The sequence below is a fragment of the Nomascus leucogenys genome, chromosome 22a (assembly GCF_006542625.1).
Source record: "Nomascus leucogenys isolate Asia chromosome 22a, Asia_NLE_v1, whole genome shotgun sequence".
NCBI lineage: Eukaryota > Metazoa > Chordata > Mammalia > Primates > Hylobatidae > Nomascus > Nomascus leucogenys.
In genome coordinates, this window is record NC_044402.1 from 51,255,323 (window position 1) to 51,277,641 (window position 22,319).

Below are 22,319 nucleotides of genomic sequence, written 5' to 3' on the forward strand. Positions count from 1 at the left end.
GCCCTCTGCCCGGCCACCCATCGTCTGGGAAGTGAGGGGCACCTCTCCCCGCCACCCATCGTCTGGGAAGTGAGGAGCGCCTCTGCCCGGCCACCCATCGTCTGGGAAGTGAGGAGCGCCTCTGCCCGGCCACCCATCGTCTGGGAAGTGAGGAGCGCCTCTGCCCGGCCACCCATGTCTGGGAAGTGAGGAGCGCCTCTGCCCGGCCGCCCCGTCTGGGAAGTGAGGAGCACCTCTGCCCGGTCGCCCCGTCTGGGAAGAAGTGAGGAGCGCCTCTGCCCGGCCACCCATCGTCTGGGAAGTGAGGAGCGCCTCTGCCCGGCCACCCATCGTTGGGGAAGTGAGGAGCGCCTCTGCCCGGCCACCCATCGCCTGGGAAGTGAGGAGCGCCTCTGCCCGGCCGCCCCGTCTGGGAAGAAGTGAGGAGCGCCTCTGCCCGGCCGCCCCGTCTGGGAAGAAGTGAGGAGCGCCTCTGCCCGGCCGCCCCGTCTGGGAAGTGAGGAGCACCTCTGCCCGGCCACCCATCGTCTGGGAAGTGAGGGGCACCTCTCCCCAGCCACCCATCGTCTGGGAAGTGAGGAGCGCCTCTGCCCGGCCACCCATCATCTGGGAAGTGAGGAGCGCCTCTGCCCGGCCACCCATCGTCTGGGAAGTGAGGAGCGCCTCTGCCCGGCCACCCATGTCTGGGAAGTGAGGAGCGCCTCTGCCCGGCCGCCCCGTCTGGGAAGAAGTGAGGAGTGCCTCTGCCCGGCCGCCCCGTCTGGGAAGAAGTGAGGAGCGCCTGTGCCCGCCGCCCGTCTGGGAAGGAGGAGGCCGGCCACCTGGGGTGGGGCCCTGCCCGCCGCCTCTCGGGAAGTGAGGAGCGCCTCTGCCCCGGCCGCCCTCAGTCCTGGGAAGAAGTGAGGAGCGCCTCTGCCGGCCGCCCCGTCCGGGAAGAAGGTGAGGGAGTGGGGCCTCTGCCCCCCCGCTGGGGGCTTGCCCGCCGTCTGGGAAGAAGTGAGGAGCGTCTCTGCCTGGCCGCCCCGTCTGGGAAGTGAGGAGCGCCTCTGCCCAGCCGCCCCGTCTGGGATGTGGGGAGCACCTCTGCCCGACTGCCCCGTCTGGGAGGTCTACCACGGAGGCCAGAAGCAATGTGGGGGCTGGACGTGGTGGCTCATGCCTGTGGTCCCGGCACTCTGGGGGGCCGAGGCGGGTTGATCACTTCAGGCTAGGAGTTCGAGACCAGTCTGGCCAACATAGCGAAACATGAAAAATACAACAGACAAACCAACCAACCAACTCAGTGACAACAAAACAGGTCTACCCTGGAGTCATACTCTAAGTTTTTCTATTTTCCTCCCTTTCTGATCCTTTATCCCACTTTCTTTTTCTTCCTCTTCCTTCTCCTTCTTCTTTGTCAAATAGAGGATTTAGCTATTATCACTGATCCATAAAAAAAAAAAAAAAAAAAAAAAAAGAATGTGGTTGCAGTATATATAGTGTTACTTTGTGAGGGGAGACTATTTCCCAGGGGTTGTATAATCTACATTCCCTTTAGTGGCAGATGAAATTCCCATTAAACCACATCTGCAGCTTCACTTGGAATTGTCAGACTTTTGACTTTCTGCCATTTTGATGTGTGTGAAATGTTATCACATTTGGTTTTAATGTGCATTTTCCTAATTATTAATGAAGCTGAGCATTTTTCTTTTCTTTCTTTTTTCCTTTTTTTTGGCCAGTTGTATTTCTCTTTCTGTATAGTGTCTTTTATGTTTTTTATACTTTCTTCTATTGGCTATTTTTAGTTTTCTTTTGGATTTGTTACCAAAATGCCAAGGATTTGGTCTAGGTTGCTCACTGCACAGTAAGCCAATCACTGAGACAACAAGTATTGCGAGGGAAGAAGGCTTTATTCAGGTGTTGCAACCGAGGAGATTGGAGATCAGTCTTAACTCTGTCTCCTCTTCTCAACTGATTAAAATTAAGGGTTTATAAAGCAGGGAGAAACGTAACTACATATGGGAAAACAGGAATTAGAGAGGGGTAAAGAAGAGGAGTTGGTCAACAGGCCTAACAGCCTGGGGTCAGTTAGGCAGTCATGAAGGGTGAGGGGTCTGGTGTCTTACCAGATGCAGTGAAAGGTAAGTTTCAGTTTTCTGATACTACCAGGGAGCCCTGATGGTCAATCTCCTGAGAAAGGAACTCAGATAAGACAAATGTAAGTTTCTCAAGTTTTAAGACTTGTAGGGTAAATTTCTATGTTTATTAAAAAAGAAAAAACATAATCAGTCCTATGGGACAAATGGGTTGGTTTCAGATTTATGGGAAATATTTGTTTTTTGTATATTCTGGACACTAATTCCTTGTTGGTTATATGTGTTACAAACATCTTCTTGGAGTTTCTGGCTTGTCTTTTCTCTCTCTTTATGTCATCTTTTGCGAAGAGAGAAGCATTTTTTTTTTCATTCTAAAGTAGCTAAATGTATCAATCTTTATGTTTTGGACTCTTGGTCTAGTTTAATGAGTCCTACCTTGTCTTGAGATTACAAAGATAATCTCTATTATTGACTAAATATTTTTCAGTTTAGCTGCTACAGACCAAATGCTTGTGTCCCTCCCAAAATTCGTATGTTAAAACCTAATCCTCAGTGTGATGGTATTTGGAGGTGGGGCCTTTGGGAGGTGATTAGGTCATGAGATCAGAGCACTGCTGAATGGGATTTGTGCCCTTATGAAAGAGACCCCAAAGAGCTCCCTTGTCTCTTTCACCATGTGAAGACACAATGAGAAGTTGGCAGTCTGCAACCCAGAAGAGAACCTTCATCTAAAACTGACTGTGCACCCTGAGCTCAGACTTCCCCTACCTCCAGAACTATGAGAAATAAGTGGTTGCTATTTAAGCCACCCAGTCTATGGTATTTTTGTTATAGAGGCCTGAACAACTAAGATATTTGCCTTTCATATGTAAATCTTCATAGATCTGGAATTAATTTTTGTGTTTAGAGCAAAATATATATTTATTTCCCCTTTTTTCCATATGGTTAACTATCTCAGTGTCATCTGATGCACAGCCTTTAATTTTCCCCACTGTTTTACACTGCAAGCTCTGTCATATGTTATGTATCCATCCATGCCTTCACCAATACTCATTGAGCATCTACTTTATGCTAAGTGCTCTTCTGGGTGCTGGGAATAAAGCAGTGACAAAACAGAAAAAAATCCCAGTGGAGCTTGTGTTCTGTTGGAGGAAGGCAAACCACGAACAAAGTAATAAAAAATTTGTAATATGCCGGATGCAGTGGCTCACACCTGTAATCCCAGCACTTTGGGAGGCCTAGGTGGGTGGATCACGAGGTCAGGAGATCAAGACCATCCTGGCTAACACGGTGAAACCCTGTCTCTACTAAAAATACAAAAAATTGGCTGGGTGTGGTGGCACGCACTTGTAGTCCCAGGTACTTGGAAGACTGAGGCAGGAGAATCACTTGAACCTGGGAGGCAGAGGTTGCAGTGAGCCAAGATCCTGCCACTGCACTCCAGCCTGGGCGACAGAGCAAGACTTGGTCTCAAAAAACAAAAAATTTGTAATATTAGATGGTGATAGGTACTATGAATTAACACAAACCAAGAAGGGGAATAGGGAGTGGGGAGAAAATGTTACAATTTTAAATAGGGAGGTTAGAGAAGTCCTTACAGAGAAAGCGATATTTCAGCAAATGCCTGAAAGAGGTAAGAGAGCCAGCTTTGAGAATATCTGAGAGAAATGTGTTCTAGGCAATGGGAAGAGTCTACACAAAGGCCTTGAGGCAGAAGCATGCCTAGCAAGTATAAGGAGCAGTAGGGATGCCAGTGTGTCTGGACCAGAGTGAAGGAGGGGTGAAGTGCAGGACATGAGGTCATCAGCTCAACAGAAGTGAGTGGGTCCAGGCTAGGTAGGACCATGTGGACCATTCTAAGGACTTTGATTCTACTTTGAGTGAGATGGATGGCACTAAAAGGACAAAGGACTGATAGGCTCTGACTATAGGCTTTAACTAATGTTTTAATTTCTCTGGCTCCTCTGTTGAAAATGGAAGCAAGGAAACAAGAATGGAGGTAGCAACACCTGTCAGAAGGCCATTGAAATAAACTAGGCAAGTCATGATGGGAGTTGTGGGAAATAGTCAAGTTCAGAATACATTTGAAGATAGAATTAACACGATTAGGTATGGCGTGATAGGAACAATAGAGACAAGGCTGATGCCCAGGTGTTTGGCTTGAGCAACTGGAAGGATGCTGAGATGGGAAAGACTTGACAGAGGGTAGCGGCATGGGCAGGGACAGACCGGGGAGAGGATTTGGATCTGATTTTGGATATGCTAATTTTGAGATGTCTATTAGACAAGCAAAACGTAGATCAGACTCTCAACTCATTTAAGCTACTATTAGTGGCTACCCTTTTCTCTTACCTTCCAGATTTCTGGGCAACACTCCACTCTTCCTGATGCACACTCTTGCGTTGCAGCCTGGGACTCTACATTTCAAGCAAGATATTCTTACACATAACAAAGCTTGAAAAGCATTGCTTTAGGCTTTCGTTTGTCTCTCTAAGTACCTTCAAATGTGTATTTAATGCTTTTACAATCAGAAAAGTGTTACAAAATCAAATACCCAATAAAAATTCCCTATTTTCACAGCATACCATACAACTACTTTATACAGAGTTTCCAGCATTTTGCAGTAAAATCATTGTTTGCAATTTTTTTGGGTCACAGTTTTTGGGAAATGAAGCATGGTATAAGATGCCTGGGACTGTGGAGTTTCCCAGGATGCAGGACTTCCCACGCAAAACCAGAAAGGTTCCGGACAAACCAAGGAGAGTTCTTCACCCCAGATGTGTGAAACCAGTGGCAAAGTGCCTGCTTTAGGGAGGGCAGCATGGGACAGTGAATCAGAGTGGACACTGAACCTGGGTCCATTTGTGGAAGGTGGTCCTGTTACAGGAAAGAGGTCCCAATCCAGACCCTGAAAGAGGGTTCTTGGATCTCGTGCAAGCAAGAATTCAGAGCAAGTCTGCTGGAGTGCACAGCAAAGAACGTTCATTAAGAAAGTAAAGTGGTGAAAGAATAGCTACTCCATAGACAGAGTAGGGCGTTCCAGAAAGTAAGAAAGTAAGAGGAGGAATGCGTCCACCCTAGGTACAATGCTTACATATATATATATGAGATATGCTTACATATATATATGATATGCTTACATATATATATATGATATGCTTACATATATATGATATGCTTACATATATATGAGATATGCTTACATATATATATATATGATAAAAGAAGATCATGGGAAGATGTGCTCTGCTGCAAGAGTTTGTGATAAATGATTAATTTCCTTAATTACTGTGTTTTGCAAGAATCAATATTATTATCTTTAAAGCATAATTAGGAATGCCTTTGTTCTCCAGATATCAGGATTATCTGGACATTGCTAAATCTGGGTCAGTTTAGTAAACTTTTTTTTTTTTTTTGAGACAGAGTCTCCCTCTGTTGCCCAGGCCGGAGTGCAATGGCACGATCTCAGCTCACTGCAACCTCTGCCTCTTGGGTTCAAATGATTCTTCTGCTTCAGTTTCCCCAGTAGCTGGGACAGGCGAGCGCCACCACACCCAGCTAATTTTTGTATTTTTAGTAGAGACGGGTTTCACAATATTGACCAGGCTGGTCTCGAACTCCTGACCTTGTGATCCACCCACCTTGGCCTCCTGAAGTGCTGGGATTACAGGTGTGAGCCACCTTGCCTGGCCTAGTAAACATTTTTTTTTTTTTTTTTGAGACAGAGTCTTGCTCTGTCGCCCAGGCTGGAGTGCAGTGGCGCAATCTTGGCTCACTGCAAGCTCCGCCTCCCGGGTTCACGCCATTCTCCTGCCTCAGCCTCTCCGAGTAGCTGGGACTACAGGTGCCCGCCACCACGCCCAGCTAATTTTTTTTTGTATTTTTAGTAGAGACGGGGTTTCACCATGGTCTCGATCTCCTGACCTCATGATCCGCCCGCCTTGGCCTCCCAAAGTGCTGGGATTACAAGCGTGAGCCACCGTGCCCGGCCAAAAAAAAAAAAATTATTAATAGTAAAGACAAGGGTCCACTATGTTGCTCAAGCTAGTCTCGAACTCCTGAACTAAAGTGATCCTCCCACCTTGGCCTCCCAAAGTGCTGGGATTACAGGCATGAGGCACCACAGCTGGTCCTTTTGTTGGTCTTTTATTTCATTTTCTTGCCATATTGCACGGGTTAGGATGCTCGTAAGGTGTTTTAAACAAAAATGAGGAAAGCTACATCTTTGCTTTGTTGCTGATCTTAGGAAGTAAGCATCTGGCCTTTCATAATTGAATATGAGGGTAACTGTAAACTTTTCGTGGATGTCCTTAACCACATTGAAGATATTGCTTTCGATTTTTAGTTTGCTGAGATATTTTGTCATGAAACAGTCTCGATTTTGCAAGTGCTTTTTCTGCATTGACTATAATAATTGTGCAACATTTGTTCTTTGTTCTATTAATCAGGTGAATTGTATTGTTTAATTTTCAGATGTTAAACCAACCTTACTTTCCCATGAAAAAAACCAGTGTGGCATGGCATATTATTCATTTTATGTATATCTTAATTGGATAACGTTTTGTATTGAATTGTGAGTCTGTATTCAAGAGGAATATTTGTTCTTGATTCTTTTTCTTGCAATGTTCTTGTTTGGGATTTTTATCTGGATAATGCTGGTGATATGGTTTGGTTCTATGTCCCCACTCAAATCTTATCTTGAATTGTACTCCCATAATTCCCATGTGTTGTGGGAGGGACCCAGTGGGAGATAATTTGAATCATGGGGTTGGTTTCCCCCACACTGTTCTCATGGTAGTGAATAAGTCTCATGAGATCTGATGGTTTTATCAGGGGTTTCTGCTTGTGCATCTTCCTCATTTTCTCTTGTTACCGCCATGTAAGAAGTGCCTTTCACCTCCCACCATGATTCTGAGGCCTCCCCAACCATGTAGAATTCTAAGTCCAATTAAACATCTTTTTCTTCTCAGTCTTGGGTATTTCTTTATCAGCAGCGTGAAAACGGGCTAATACAGTAAATTAGTACCAGTAGAGTGGGCACTACTGAAAATATACCCGAAGATGTGGAACTGACTTTGGAACTGGGTATTAGGCAGAGGTTGGAACAGTTTGGAGGGCTCAGAACAAGACAGGAAAATGTGGGAAAGTTTGGAACCTCCTAGAGACTTGTTGAATGGCTTTGACAAAAATGCTGATAGTGATATGAACAATAAGGTCCAGGCTGAGGTGGTCTCAGATGGAGATGAGGAACTTGTAGGGAACTGGAGCAAAAGGGACTCTTGTTACATTTTAGCAAAGAGGCAGGTGGCATTTTGCCCCTGCCCTAGAGATCTGTGGAACTTTGAACTTGAGAGAGATGATTTAGGGTATCTGGCAGATAAAATTTCCAAGCAGCAAAGCATTTAAAAGGTGACTTGGGTGCTGTTAAAAGTATTCCATTTTAAAAGGGAAACAGAGCATAAAAGTTCAGAAAATTTGCAGCCTGACAATGCAGTAGAAAGAAAAACCCATTTTTTTGAGGAGAAACTCAAGCTGGCTGCAGAAATTTGCATAAGTAACAAAGAGCCAAACGTTGATCCCCAGGACAATGGGGAAAATGTCTCCAGGGCATGCCATAGGTCTTCATGGTAGCCCATCCCCATCACAGACCCAGAAGCATAGGAGGAAAAAATGGTTTCATGGTCCAGGACCAGGGTCTCCGTGCTGTGTGCAACTTAGGGACTTGGTGCCCTGCATCCCAGCTGCTCCCACTGTTGCTAAAAGGGGCCAAGGTACAGCTTGGCCCATGGCTCTGGAGGGTGCTAGCTTTAAGCCTTGACAGCTTCCATGTGGTTTTGAGCCTGCAGGTGCATAGAAGTCAAGAATGGAGGTCTGGGAACCTCCACCTAGATTTCAGAAGACGTATGGAAATGCTAGGATGCCCAGGCAAAAGTTTGGTGCAGGGGCAGGGCCCTCATGGAGAACCTCTGCTAGGGCAGTGTGGAAGGGAAACGTGGGGCTGGAGCCCCCACACAGAGTCCCTACTGGGGCACTGCCTAGTGGAGCTGTGAGAAGAGGGCCACCGTGTTCCAGACCCCAAAATGGTAGATCCACCAACAGCTTGCACTGTGCATCTGGAAAAGCCACAGACACTCAACGCCAGACTGTGAAAGCAGCCAGGAGGGAACATATACCCTGCAAAGCCACAGGGGCAGAGCTGCCCAAGATATGGGGACTTACCTCTTGCATCAGCATGACCTGGATGTGAGACATGGAGTCAAAGGAGATCATCTTGGAGCTTTAGAATTTGACTGCCCCACTGGATTTAGGACTTGCATGGGCCCTGTAACTCCATTTTGGCCAATTTCTCCCATTTGGAATGGCTGTATTTACCCAATACCTGTACCCCCATTGTATCTAGGAAGTAACTAGCTTGGTTTTGATTTTACAGGCTCATAGGCAGAAGGGACTTGCCTTGTCTCAGATAAGACTTTGGACTGTGGACTTTTGGGTTAATGCTGAAATGAGGAAAGACTTTGGGGGATCGTTGGGAAGACATGATTGGTTTTGAAATGTGAGGACATGAGATTTGGAGGGGCCAGGGATGGAATGATATGGTTTGGCTCTGTATCCCCACCCAAATCTCATCTTGAATTGTACTCCCATAATTCTTATGTGTTGTGGGAAGTACCTAGTGGGAGATAATTTGAATCATGGGGGCTGTTTCCCCCATACTGTTCTTGTGGCATTGAACAAGGCTCAAGACCTGATTTTTTTTGTTGTTGCTGTTTTATGGAGTCTTGCTCTGTCACCCAGGCTGGAGTACAATGGCGTGGTCTCAGTTCACTGCAACCTCCACCTCCCGGGTTCAAGTGATTCTTCTGCCTCAGCCTTATGAGTAGCTGGGATTACAGGTGCCCACCACCAAGTCCAGCTAATTTTTTTGTATTTTTAGTAGAGACGTGGTTTCACCATCTTGGTCGGGCTGGTCTCGAACTCCTGACCTCAGGTGATCCACCCATCTCAGCCTCCCAAAGTGCTGGATTACAGGCATGAGCCACATGCCTGGCTGATCGGATGGTTTTATCAGGGTTTCTGCTTTTGCATCTTCCTTATTTTCTTTTGCCGCTGATATGTAAAAAAATGCTTTCACCTCCTGCCATGATTCTGAGGCCTCCCCAGCCATGTGGAATTGTAAGTCCAATTAAACTTCTTTGTCTTCCCAGTCTCGAGTGTGTCTTTATCAGCAGCATGAAAACTGACTAATACAGCTGGCTTCATAGATTAAATTGAAAATTGTTGCCGCCTTTAATTTCTAAAAGGTATGTGTAAAATTGATGTTATTTCTAAATTATTTGTTTGATACAGTTCATCAGTGAAGCCCTCTGGACCTGGAGTTTCCTATATGAGAAGGATTTTGATTACAAATTCAATTTCTACAATCAATATATGACTGGCCACATTTTCTATCTCTTCTCAGGTCAGTTTTCATAAGTTTTCTCCCTCAAGGAAATTGTTCATTTCATTTGCTTGTCAAACTTATTGACATGAGATTATCAATATTTCTTTTTGAGATCTAGAGAGTGTGCACTGATGTTCGTTTTTTCTTGACATTGTTAATGTGCATCTTTTTGTCTTGATCAGTCTAGCTAAAAATTTATAATGTGTACTGATTTTCCCCATAGAACCAATATTTGGGCTCATTAATTTTCTGTCTTTCTGCTTCATTTTTTCCATTTAATTATTATTTTCTTCCTTCTGCATGCTTTGGTTTAATTTGTTCTTCTTTGTTTCTTATAGCAGAAACTAATTTACTAATTTGAGACCTACCTTCTTTCTTAATATAGGCATTTAAGGATATCGGTTTTTTCCCTAGTACTACTTCAGCTGCATCCCATACATTTGATATGTTGTGTTTCATTATCCTTCAGAATACAGAAGACTTTCTAATTTCTCTAGTGATTTCCACTTTGAATAAATTGTCATTTAGAATTTTGATGTTAATTTCCAATACTTGGTATTTTCATGATCATCTTAGTCAATCTGGGCAGTTATAACAGAATACCATAGTCTATGTGGCTTGCAAACAACAAAAATCTATTTCTCACAGTTCTGGAGGCTGGGAAGTCAAAGATCAAGGCCTGGGAAGAGTCAGTGTATGGTAAGGGCTGCTTCCTGATTCATGGATGTTGCCTTTTCTTGGTGTCCTCACATGGTGGAAGGGGCAACGAGCAATTTGGGGTCCGTTTTATAAGGGCATTCATTTCATTAATGAGGGTTTTGCCTTCATTGCATGATCACTTCCTAATGGCACCACCTCCAAACACCATCACATTAGAGATTAGGTTTCAGTTGTGAGTTTAAGGATGACAAAAGCATTCAGTCCCACAGGATCAACTTATTGTTACAGATTTCTAATGTATTTCCATTATGGCCAGAAAATATATTCTGTATGATTTCAATGTTTTCAAATTTATTGTTTTATGGCCTGAAATATGGTTTCTCCTGGTAAATGTATTATTCATACTTGAGATAATATGTATTTTTCATTGATGTGCATAGGTATATAAATAAATTAAGTCTGGGTGCTTGATAATGCTTTTCAATTTTCTGTGTCTTTGCTAAATTTTTCTTAGTTTTTATATTTATAGCTGAAAGAAAGCTTTAAAATCAATAATCATGTTTGTAGAATTTTCCACTTCTCTCTGTAATTTTGTCAATTTTTTTTCATGAACTCTGAAGACTTGCTATTGGACTCATTTCTGGTTGTGTGTCTTTCTGTTGAATTCACCCTTTTGTTTATGAAGTGCCTCTTTTTCTCTCTGGTAATATATATTATTTGAAAATCTTTTACTGGTAGTAAAATAACCATTTCAATCCCCCATGCTTACTGTTTGTATGGCATTGCTTTTTCCATCACTTTTTATTTATCTGTGTCTTCATATTGAAATTGCATGTTTTACATGCAGATGTGTGTTCATTGCAGCACTAGTCACAATAGCAAAGACATGGAATCAACCTAAATGCCCATCAATGGTAGACTGGCTAAAGAAAATCTGGCACATATGTACCATGGAACACTATGCAGCCATAAAAAAAATGAGATCATGTACTTTGCAGGAACATGGATGGAGCTAGAGGGCATTATCCTTTGCTAACTAATGCAGGAACAGAAAACCAATTACCACATGTTCTCACTTATGAGTGGGAGCTAAATGATGAGAACATATGGACACATAGAGGAGAACAACACACACTGGGGCCTGCTTGAAGATGGAGGGTGGAAGAAGGGGGAGGATCAAGAAAAATAATGAATGGGTTCTAGGCTTAATCCCTGGGTGGCTACTAATGGGTATAGAAACTATATGACAAACTCTCATAATACAAATTTACCTATATAAAAAACCTGCACATGTACCCTGAACTAAAAATAAGCATTAAATTAAAAAAGAAAGAAAGAAAGAAAGAAATTTCATGTCTTGAAAAGAGCATATGGTTGAGTTATTTGTTTCTTTAATTCAGTCACGAATCTCTGCCCTTAATTGGAGTGTTATTTAGATAGGTTTTTGTCATTATTGATATGATAGGTTTTAGGTCTATCATGTTATTTTCTCAGTTTTTGTTTCTCTGTTTCTCTTGTCCTGACCAATGATTTCTCATCAGAAACCAGAGAAACAAAATAAAGTAGAATAACATCTTTAAAATGCTGGAAGAAAAAAAAGGCCAACTAAGAATTCTGTATCCAGTACAGATGTCCTTCAAGATAAAGGCTAAATAAGGAGATATTTCAGGTAAAAGAAAATTAAGAGAATTTGTCACCAGCAGATCTGTACAATAAAAATTGGTAAAGAAAATTTTTCAGGCTGAAAGCAAATGATACCAGGTGGAAAATGATATTATCAGAAAAGATGAAGATGTCAGAAGTGGTAGACACTAAGTACAAAAAGCTATCTTGCTCCCCCCTGTTTAATCTTACTTTATATACATAGAACTGTTTAAAGGTAAAATAAGCAGGCTTTCTTATGGGGCTTATAACCTATGTAGATATATTAAATATAATATCTATAGTATAAAAGATGGACGCTGTACAGAGGATAAATGGTTGCAAGATTTCTATATTTATGTGAACTAGTACATTATTAACTGAAAGTGGGCTGTGAAATGTTGAGAATGAGTTAAGTTCTGAAGGAAATCAAGACACAAAAAAGTATTCAATAGATCAACAAATTCAAGAGATGGTTTTTTGAAAAAATTAATAGGATAAATAGGCTGCTAGCTAGACTAATAAGGAACAGAGGCGATCCCAATAAGCACAATTAGAAATGACAAAAAAGATGTTACCACTGACTCTGCAGAAATAAAAATAACCGTCAGAAGCTACTATGAACACCCGTATGCACACACACTAGAAAACCTAGGACAGATAGATAAGTTCCTGGAAACATACACCCTCCCAAGACTGAACCAGGAAGAAATTGATTCCTTGAAAGGACCAATAATGAGCTCCAAAATTGAATCTTTAATACATAGCCTACCAACAACAAAAAAAGCCCTGAACCTGATGGATTCACAGGTGATTTCTACCAGATGGATGAAGAAGAGCTGGTACCATTCCTACTGAAACTATTCCAAAAAATTCAAGAGGAGGAACTCCTCCCCAACTCATTCTATGAGGCCAGCATCATCCTGATACCAAAACCTGGCAGGGACAAAACAGAAAAAGAAAACTTCAGATCAATATGTTTGATGAACATTGATGCAATAATCCTCAACAAAGTACCTGCAAACCAAATCCAGCAGCCCATCAAAAAGCTAATTCCAATGATCAAGTAGTCTTCATATCCAGGATGCAAGATTGGTTCAACACGTGCAAATCAATAAATGTGTTCATCACATACATAGAACTAAAGACAAAAACCACATGATTATCTTAATAGATCCAGAAAAGCCTTCTGATAAAATTCAACATTCCTTTATTTAAAAACACTCAATAAACTAGGTATTGAAGGAACATACCTCAAAATAATAAGAGCCATCTATGACAAACCAACAGCCAACATCATACCAAACAGGGGAAGCATTCCCCTTGAAATCCAGCACGAGACAAAGATGCCTTCTCTCACCACTCCTATTCAACAGAGTACTGGAAGTCCTGGCCACAGCAATAAGGCAAGAGAAAGAAATAAAGTGTATCCAAATAGGAAGAGGGGAAGTCAGACTACCCGTTTGTAGTAGACTACCAGCCAATATTCCCTTAAGGCCCACGGGCTCTTGTGTCAGCTCGTGGGGAATGCTGCCTACTAGTCTTTAATGGATTAAAATGTATAATGTGTTTCACTTGTGTATTAGTCTGTTTTCACACTGCTGGTAAAGACATACTGGAGACTGGGCAATTTACAAAAGAAAGAGGTTTAACGGACTTAATGGCTCCACATGGCTGGGGAGGCCTCACAATCATGGTGGAAGGCAAGGAGGAGCAAGTCACATCTTGCGTGGATGGCAGCAGGCAAGGAGAGAGAGCTGGTGCAGGAAAACTCCATTTTTAAAAAACCATCGGTTCTCAGCAGGGCGTGGTGGCTCACGCCTCTAATCCCAGCACTTTGGGAGGCTGAGGCAGGGGGATCATGAGGTCAAGAGATCGAGACCATCTTGGCCAACATGGTGAAACCCCGTCTGTACTAAAAATACAAAAATTAGCTAGGCGTGGTGGTGCGTGCCTATAGTCCCAGCCACTCGGGAGGCTGAGGCAGGAGAATCGCTTGAACCCAGGAGATGGAGGTTGCAGTGAGCCGAGATTGTGCCACTGCACTCCAGCCTGGTGACAGAGTGAGATTCCCTTTCAGAAAAAAAAAATTAGATCTCATGAGACTCATTCACTGTCAGTTTGGTCCTGCCCGTCCCACACCCAGGTCAGTGTGATCTCCACAGGGTAGAAGCCCAGGGCCCAGCACCTCAGGGTGGCCTCATGGCCAGAGACGGGGTGCTTGATCACGTGTGTCTTTGGGGGGTCTGAGGGGAAGAGTCAGAAAATTCAGACACTTTGCACTCCTTATGGGACACTCCAGCAGCGCCCATGTGACCATCCTGAGAATGGACAGGACACCTGGGGTCGGGGAGAGAGCGCAAAACCCAGACACCAGCCTGGACACTGGAATCTGGGATAATGTTCCTATTCCTTGGAAGGTCTAGAATCTGGATAACTCAGCACAGGTTCAGAGGCTCCAGGTCTCTGACAAGCACTTAAGCTTCTGACCCGGGTGGAAGCCAAGAGAGGCAGAAAGGCTGGAATCAGACCTCCAAAGACACTGAGTATGAGGCAGAGAACAAAGCCTGAGAGAAAATCGCCCTGTGGTGCCTAAGGTGCTGCAGGGGACAAAGGGAATCACTGATCAGTATTCTAGGGATTGTCTTCCCCTCCATTCCCTCAGAGACTTCACCACTTAATTGCTCCTCAGAGTCACGTCTCAGGATATGAAACCCAGAGGGAGAGAGATATTCTACCGTTGATCCCATTTTCCTCCCCTCCTCGTGGGAGGCCAGCCAGGAGATCTACAGGAGATCAGGGAGACGCCCCACAGCCCCTGGCACCCGCAAGCTGTAGGGTCTCCTTCCCGTACTCCAGGTGTCTGTGTAGGGACTACACACACAAGCCCTCTAGGTAGGCCCTGGATTGCTCTGTCTCTTCCACCTCCTCCTAGGGCTCGGTGATCTCAGCCGCCGTGTCCGCCGCAGTCCGGGAGCACAGGTCCTCGTTCAGGGCGGGGTAATCCTTGTAGTCTTAGGCATGCTGCTCATACCCGCAGAGGAAGCTGCCCTCTGGATCCACGTCGCAGCCAAACATCTCCCGGAAGGTGTGAGACCCTGGCACCGCCCCCACAGTCAGCTCCGCCCACTAAGCCCCGCCCCCGCCCCCGCCCCGACCAACCTGCGGGGATTTTCGCTTCAACTGAAAATGAAACCGAGTAAACGCAGCTGGGGCTCTCCCAAATCGAGGCTGTGGGCGAGTCCCGCAGCCTCCGGGTAGATCTCGGACCCGGAGACTCAGGGCAACCCGGGCCGTCCTTGGGGGGTGGGGAGGGGTCGTGACCTGCGTCCCGGGCTGGGGTCACTCACTGGCCTCGCTCTCGTTGTAGTAGCGGAGCAGGGTCCGCAAGTTGCCTGGGAAAGTCTCTGCGTGGGCCTTGGCGCTCCGTGTCTCCCGGTCCCAATACTCCGGCCCCTCCTGCTCCACCCACTGCGCTCGCGGCTCCATCATCGCACTCGCGGCATCCCTGTCGAACCGCACGAACTGCGTGTTGTCCACGTAGCCCACGGCGATGAAGCGGGGCTCCCCGCGGCCCGGCCGGGACACGGTGGTGCTGAAATACCTCAAGGAGTGGGAGCCTGGGGGCGAGAGGGGCTGAGGCCCGCCCGACCCTCCTCGCGGCGCGGCTCCCCGGGTCCTGCGCCCCTCGCTGGGCGGGCCCCTCGCTCCTCCCCGCAGAGGCAGTTTCCTTCCCGACCCCGCACTCACCCTCCCAGGTCTCGGTCAGGGCCAGGGCCCCGAAGTAGTAGCAGGAGGAGGATTCGGGGCTCCACGACCCCATCCTCGGGATCTGCAGGTAGTCTGAGTCCCATAGGTTGCGAGAGGGAGAAGAAACTCCGGGCATGGGGAATCCGCAAGGCCGGACCTCCCCAATCCAGACACGGCCCTCAGGACCTGAGACCCTGAGAGCGGAGGTCATGCCTGAGGACCTGGGACTTCGCCCAGGGACTTCGCCCTGACCCTTCTCCTCCTTCCCCGAGCGCTCTTTGTCACACTGTCTCCCTGAGTCCTGGCCCAGGAGCTATGTCATTGGTTCTCAAAAGCTTTGGTTTTATGATCCCTATATGCTCTGAGGAATTAGTGAAGACGCCAAAGGTAATTTTGTTTATGTCTGTTAATATTTACCATATTAGAAGTTAAAACTCAAAATATTTAATTCATCTAGAGTGTTAATAACCCATTACATGTTAGAAATATTTTTATGAGAAATCACTGTTTTCCAAAATAAAACAATATAGTGAGAGGAGTGTATTTTTTTTTTTTTTACATTTTACATGCTTACAAGTTCTTTTCTGGTCTGTCTCATTAGAAGACCAGTGGATTTTCCTGTCTGTTTCTGCATGTAATCTGTTATTTTGATTGAGGCTTGTGAAAAAAATCCAGCCTCACACAGACTTGTAGTAGGAATATTTTTTTTTTATTTTTTATAACATTTTCAGCAAAGGAATGCCCAAGATAAGGTGAATAAGATCCAGGAAGCCAGAACTGCCCCAGGTATGTGGGCACCAGTCCACAGGTAGCAGGACTGAGGGCTGTGGGCCAGATGTCTTCACAACAGTGAGGTTGATGGAATCGCGGATATGCTTGAATATAGTCAGGGAGACTGTTTTAGTCTGTGTCATGGTTTGGATCTGTGTCCCTGCCCAAACCTCAGGTCAAATTATATAATCATTGTTGGAGGTGGAGCCTGGTGGGAGGTGATTGGGTCATGGGGGCAGTTTCTCGTGGTTTAGCACCATCCCCTCGGTGCTGTTCTCTGATTTTCTCACAAGATCTGGTTTGTTTTAAAGTGTGTAGCACCTCCCCCGCCCCCTTGCTTCTTGCTTTGCCTTGCCTTCTCCTGATTGTAAGTTTCCTGAGGCCTTGAGGCCTCTCCAGAAGCCTAGCAAGTGCCAGAATCATGCTTCCCATATAACCTGAACAACCGTGAGCCAATTAAACTTCTTTTCTTTATAAATTACCCCGGCTCAGGTATTTCTTTGTAGCAATGCAAGAACGAACTAATATAGTCTGTTTATGCTGCTATAACAAAATACCACAGACTGAGTCAATTAAGAACAGAAATTTATTTTCTCACAGTTCTGGAGACTGGGAAGTCCAGGATCAAGGCACCAGCATCTGTTGAAGACCTCTTGCTGTGTCTTCACATGGTAGAAGATGGAAGGGCAAGACAGAGGACAAAGAGAGGCCAAAAGGGGTGAACCTGCTCCTTCAACAATGGTATTAATTCATTCATGAGGACAAAGCCCTCGTGACCCAAACACCTTCCATTAGATCCCACCTCCCAACACCACTGCATTGGAGACTGATACAGTTTGGGTGTTGTCACCTGTAAATCTCATGTTTAATTTTAATCCCCAGTGTTGAAGGTGGGTCATGGTAGAAGGTGTTTGGGTCATGGAGGAGGATCCCTCATGGATTGGTGCTGTCCTTGTGATAGTGAGTTCTCCTGAGATCTGGTTGTTTAAAAATATGTGGCACCTCCCTCCCCACTTCCTCCCGCTTTCACCAAGTGATATGCCTGCTTCTCTGTTTCCTTCCACAATAAGTGAAAGCTCCCTGAGGCCTCCCCAGAAGCCAAACAGATACCAGTACCATGCTTGTACAGCCTGCAAAACCATGAGCCAATAAACCACCGTTCTTTATAAATTACCCAGTCTCCGTTACTTCCTTACAGCAATATGAGAATGGACTAATACAGGGATCCAATTTACAACACATGAGCTTTGCAGGACACATTCAAACCATAGCAGAAGCCGCTGGGGAAAGTTTGGGAGAGATCTTGTAATGAGTAAGGCAGAAACTAAGCACAGGAAGGAACAAGACATTTATTAACCTCAGGCAAATTAAAAAGTAAATTTGACAGAGGGAAAGTAATCACAGCTGCTAGCCTAGTTGCAAATACCATTTACACGGTCATAATAATGTAAACACTGAACACTGAGCTTACCAAAATAAGAAAATAACTACACTGGGAGGACAAGGGTATGTGGAAGGGAGCTATCCACTAAGGATGGTAGATAAAAATAAACAACAGGGGCCGGGAGTGGTGGCTTATGTCTGTAATCCCAGCACTTTGGGTGGCAGAGGCAGGCGGATCACGAGGTCAGGAGATCAAGACCATCCTGGCTAACAAGGTGAAACCCTGTCTCTACTAAAAATACAAAAATAATTAGCCGGGCGTGGTGGCAGACGCCTGTAGTCCCAGCTACTCAGGAGGCTGAGGCAAGAGAATGGCGTGAACCTGGGAGGCGGAGCTTGCAGTGAGCCAAGATCATGCCACTGCACTCCAGCCTGGGCTACAGAGTAAGACTCCATCTCAAAAATAAATAAATAAAATAAAATAAACAACAGGCCAGGCATGATGGCTCACACCTGTAATCCCAGCACTTTGGGAGGCCGAGGTGGGTGGACCATGAGGTCAAGAGATGGAGACCATCCTGGCCAACATGGTGAAACCCTGTCTCTACTAAAGAAAATACAAAAATTACCTGGGTGTGGTGGTGCACGCCCATAGTCCCAACTACTAGAGAGGCTGAGGCAGGAGAATTGCTTGAACCCAGGAGGTGGAGTTTGCAGTGAGCCAACATCATGCCACTGCACTCCAGCCTAGCGACAGAGCGAGACTCCGTCTCCAAAAAAAAAAGAGATGCAACCACACTAGCAACTTGATTTTAGCCCGTTGAGCCTTGTTTCAGACTTCTGACCTACTGAGGCAAGATAAGTAAGGTTAGGAGGCCATACTAACTTGTCCCGTGTGTGAAGCCCCATGGCTCCTTTTACAGTGAATTCTTTTCACTTGCACCCTCCCGCATCAGCACTGAAGTCTTTTTGCAAGATAAGCAGTCCTACAGGATTCTGCCAGGTGGTTACAAGTTCTTGATACCTTATACAGCCTGGGAAAGAGAACAAAAGGCCTTAATTCATGATGTAGCTACCCCATCTCCGCCAATCAGCACCAAAAACCCAAGAAGCTATTAGCTACAAACTTCTGCCTTGGTTGGCGGGGTGGAGGCGTGACTAGGAACTTCTCCAGGGTCTTGCATACACAGCTAGGCTCAAGGTTTAGCTTATGGTGACCTTTTCCTCATTGTAATAGCAAAAAACACACCACCACGTGGGGATTTTACACACTAATGATACATGGGATGAGTGTTAGAGCATGTAGCTCATGTGCCAACCACAGGTTTGCCTTTGCTTACTTGATCTCACCAGTATTTTATTAATATGTATGTACAGTTTCCACAAAGAAAATTCCCCTTAAGGCACTAACTGCTGCCTCTAGCTTTGAGCTACCTTTCAGCAGCCCACTCTGCCTCTGAGAGTGTATTTTCACTTTGCAATAAACTCCTTTGCCTAGTCTTATTTTGGACTCACTCTCAAATTCTTTTGTGTGGCCCAAAATCCGAATCTGGCCCACCGACGACATTGCAGAAGTGTAAGGGAATAAATTCGTGTTGTTTAAACAGCTAAATTTGTAGTAATTTGTTACAGCAGCAATAAAAACCTAATCCACAACTAAAAGAAGCCCTGTTCCCATCCCTAGAAGCACCAAAGAAGCTGCAATGTACTCGGTCCCCAGTTTAGGGGAATGGAGTGGATGTTGAAAGCTTCTGAGGGGAGGAAGGGCCTGAAAGACGTTCTCTGGGAAGGAAAGGGCAAACTGGGAGTGAGTTAGAGCTTTATGATTGACTACACTTTTTTATCATTCATAAAGACTGCCAGAGGCATTCGGACCAGAGCGACTCCATCTTGAGTGAGGGCTAGGAAAATGAGGCTGCGCCTTGCTGGGCTGCATTTCCGGAAACATAGCTATTCCCAGCCTCTCAATGTTTATGGTTAAGGGAATAGATTAATAATGTTTATGCCGGGCGCGGTGGCTCACGCTTGTAATCCCAGCACTTTGGGAGGCCGAGGCGGGCGGATCACGAGGTCAGGAGATCGAGACCACGGTGAAACCCCGTCTCTACTAAAAATACAAAAAAAAATTAGCCGGGCGTGGTGGTGGGCGCCTGTAGTCCCAGCTACTCGGAGAGGCTGAGGCAGGAGAATGGCATGAACCCGGGAGGCGGAGCTTGCAGTGAGCCGAGATTGCGCCACTGCACTCCAGCCTGGGCGACAGAGCAAGACTCCGTCTCAAAAAAAAAAAAAAAAAAAAAAAAAAATTAATAATTTTAAAAAGAAAAAAATAGGAAAGGAGGAAATAAAATCTTTCTTTCTCGGCTTAATTACATATGTAGAAAACAATAAGGAATTCTGAAAAAGTCTCTGGAATTAATAATTAAATTTGCAAGATTGTTCACAAAAGATATGTAATAAGTCTCTTAGACAAACATGACAAGATAGCAACGATACTAGTCATCAAAGAAGTGCAAGTTAAAACCACAGTGAGAAACCATCACACATCGCCTAGAATAAGTAAAGTTAAAAAGACATGATAATTCTAAATACTGGTAAGAATATGGAAAAAATAAAAATCTGTTATATTGTTGCTAGGAATGCAAAAAAATGTTGCAGTCAATTTGTAAAATAATATGGTAGTTTCTTAAACAGCTACCCATCCGTTTACCGTATCACCCAACAATTCCACAAATATTTATTTATCCAAAGGAAATGAAAATGTAAGGCCATGCAAAGACTTGTAGTCAATTATTTATAGTGCCTTCATTCATAACAGATCCTAGCCAGAAATAACCCACATGTTTATCAGCTGGAGAATAGAGAAACCAATGAATAAACTGTAATTCCAACAATACTCAGTAGCTACTCAGCGACAAAAATGAATGAAATATTATTACTCTTAACTACATGGAAAAATCTCAAATATTGTTATGCCAAGTGAGAGACCAAACAAAGGACTACATGACATGTGATTGCATGTCAGTGAAATTCTAGAAATTTCATTATTACAGTAATAGAAAGCAGAGCAGTGGTTGAGTGAAGGAAGGAGGTGAGGGTGGGAGGCAAGGATTAAATAGAAAGGGGGAGGAGGAAAGTTTTTAGGGAAAAGAAACTGTTCTCTATCGGGGCAATGTGGTAGTTACATGACTATAAATAATTACCAATATTCATCAAACATTGTAGCTAAAACTGGTGAGTTTTATTATACATAAATGCTCCAATAAGGAAAAAAAACGGTGGGGGAAGAAGGCAAAAATGAAGACACTTTTATATCATCAAAATCAGAAAATTCATTTCCTAGGGGTCTTATACGACATACAATTTTAAAGGAAGTTCTTCAGGCTGAAGGGAAATGATACTAGATGGTGACCTAGATATATAGAAAGGGACAATTAACAACAGAAATTATGCACATACACAGATCACATACACACACTCATTTTCTTAATGACTTAATATGAATGCTTAAAACAAAAAGTGTTACTGTATTATTGAGTTTATAAAGTATATTGATGTAATATATACAACAGTAATAACATAGTGGTAGGTTAAATGAAACTACCCTGTTACAAGTGTCATTTACTTTGCTGGATGCAGCTTAATATTACCTGAACTTCACCGTGAAAAGTCAAGGAATCGGGTTTCAGTTCTTACAACAATAAAAAATTCGTGTAAAGAAATATACCTAAAAGTCTCTAGAATTAAAACCATAAACTAAAAAAAGTTTAACACATAAGAAAGTAGGAAAGGAGGAATAGAAACAAAAAGATATGAGACAAATTGAAAGCATATAGCAAAATGGTAGACCAAAATCCAACCATCGTAAGTGAAGAAATGATACGACCTGAGTCACATTAGCAGGACTGCTGAGCACTGCAGGGAGAACAGACATAGGCAGGAAGTGAGGGACAGTGTTAGTGCCACAATTCAGGAGTGACAGGGTGGCAGGGACTAAGGGGAGAGGAGGGTGTGAGGGATGAAAGGGGCAGAGAGAAGGGCTGGAGAAGCAGGAGGTGAGGAAAAGGAGCAGAGGGAAATAATTCTAAAGCAGTGGAGGAGCCTAGCAGGGGGTTCTTTGCATGCATTCGGTATTTAATACATTTTGTGGGGCTGCCAAAAACTAATGGCCTCCTCATGATTAAAAACATAAGAGTAAAAAAATACCAAGTATGCAAATAAAATATGCACACTGCTTAGATGTGCATAATTCATAAAAACAAGCAGTGCTTAAGCACTGATGATAGGCATTTTGACTTCAGTGCAATTTTGAGGCTCCTTGTTACAATATACAGTAACAAATCCTGCTTCTTTGTATTGAGGTGTCCTGGACTCACACAGGGAAACTCGGGCTATGGAATGAAGATAATTTTAAATGCAACAACCCAGAGTCATGGATCCACAGTCTGAGGAAAGTAAACTTAAAAGATTTGTGACTCGAATTGCAATGCTATTTGGATACACTTGTGTCCGGAATTGGTGGGTTCTTGGTCTCACTGACTTCAAGAATGAAGCCGCTGACCCTCGCAGTGTGGACCCAAAGAGCGAGCAATAGCAAGATT

General features: G+C 44.3%; 1 protein-coding gene and 1 pseudogene across 1 annotated transcript in view; one reads left to right on the plus strand and one right to left on the minus strand.

Annotated features, from left to right (window-relative positions):
* The window catches only part of LOC100588639 (HLA class I histocompatibility antigen, A-11 alpha chain-like), a 462,712-nt gene that overhangs the window by 212,050 nt on the left and 228,343 nt on the right, over window positions 1-22,319 (plus strand).
* LOC100596777 lies at window positions 14,552-15,715 on the minus strand (annotated as a pseudogene).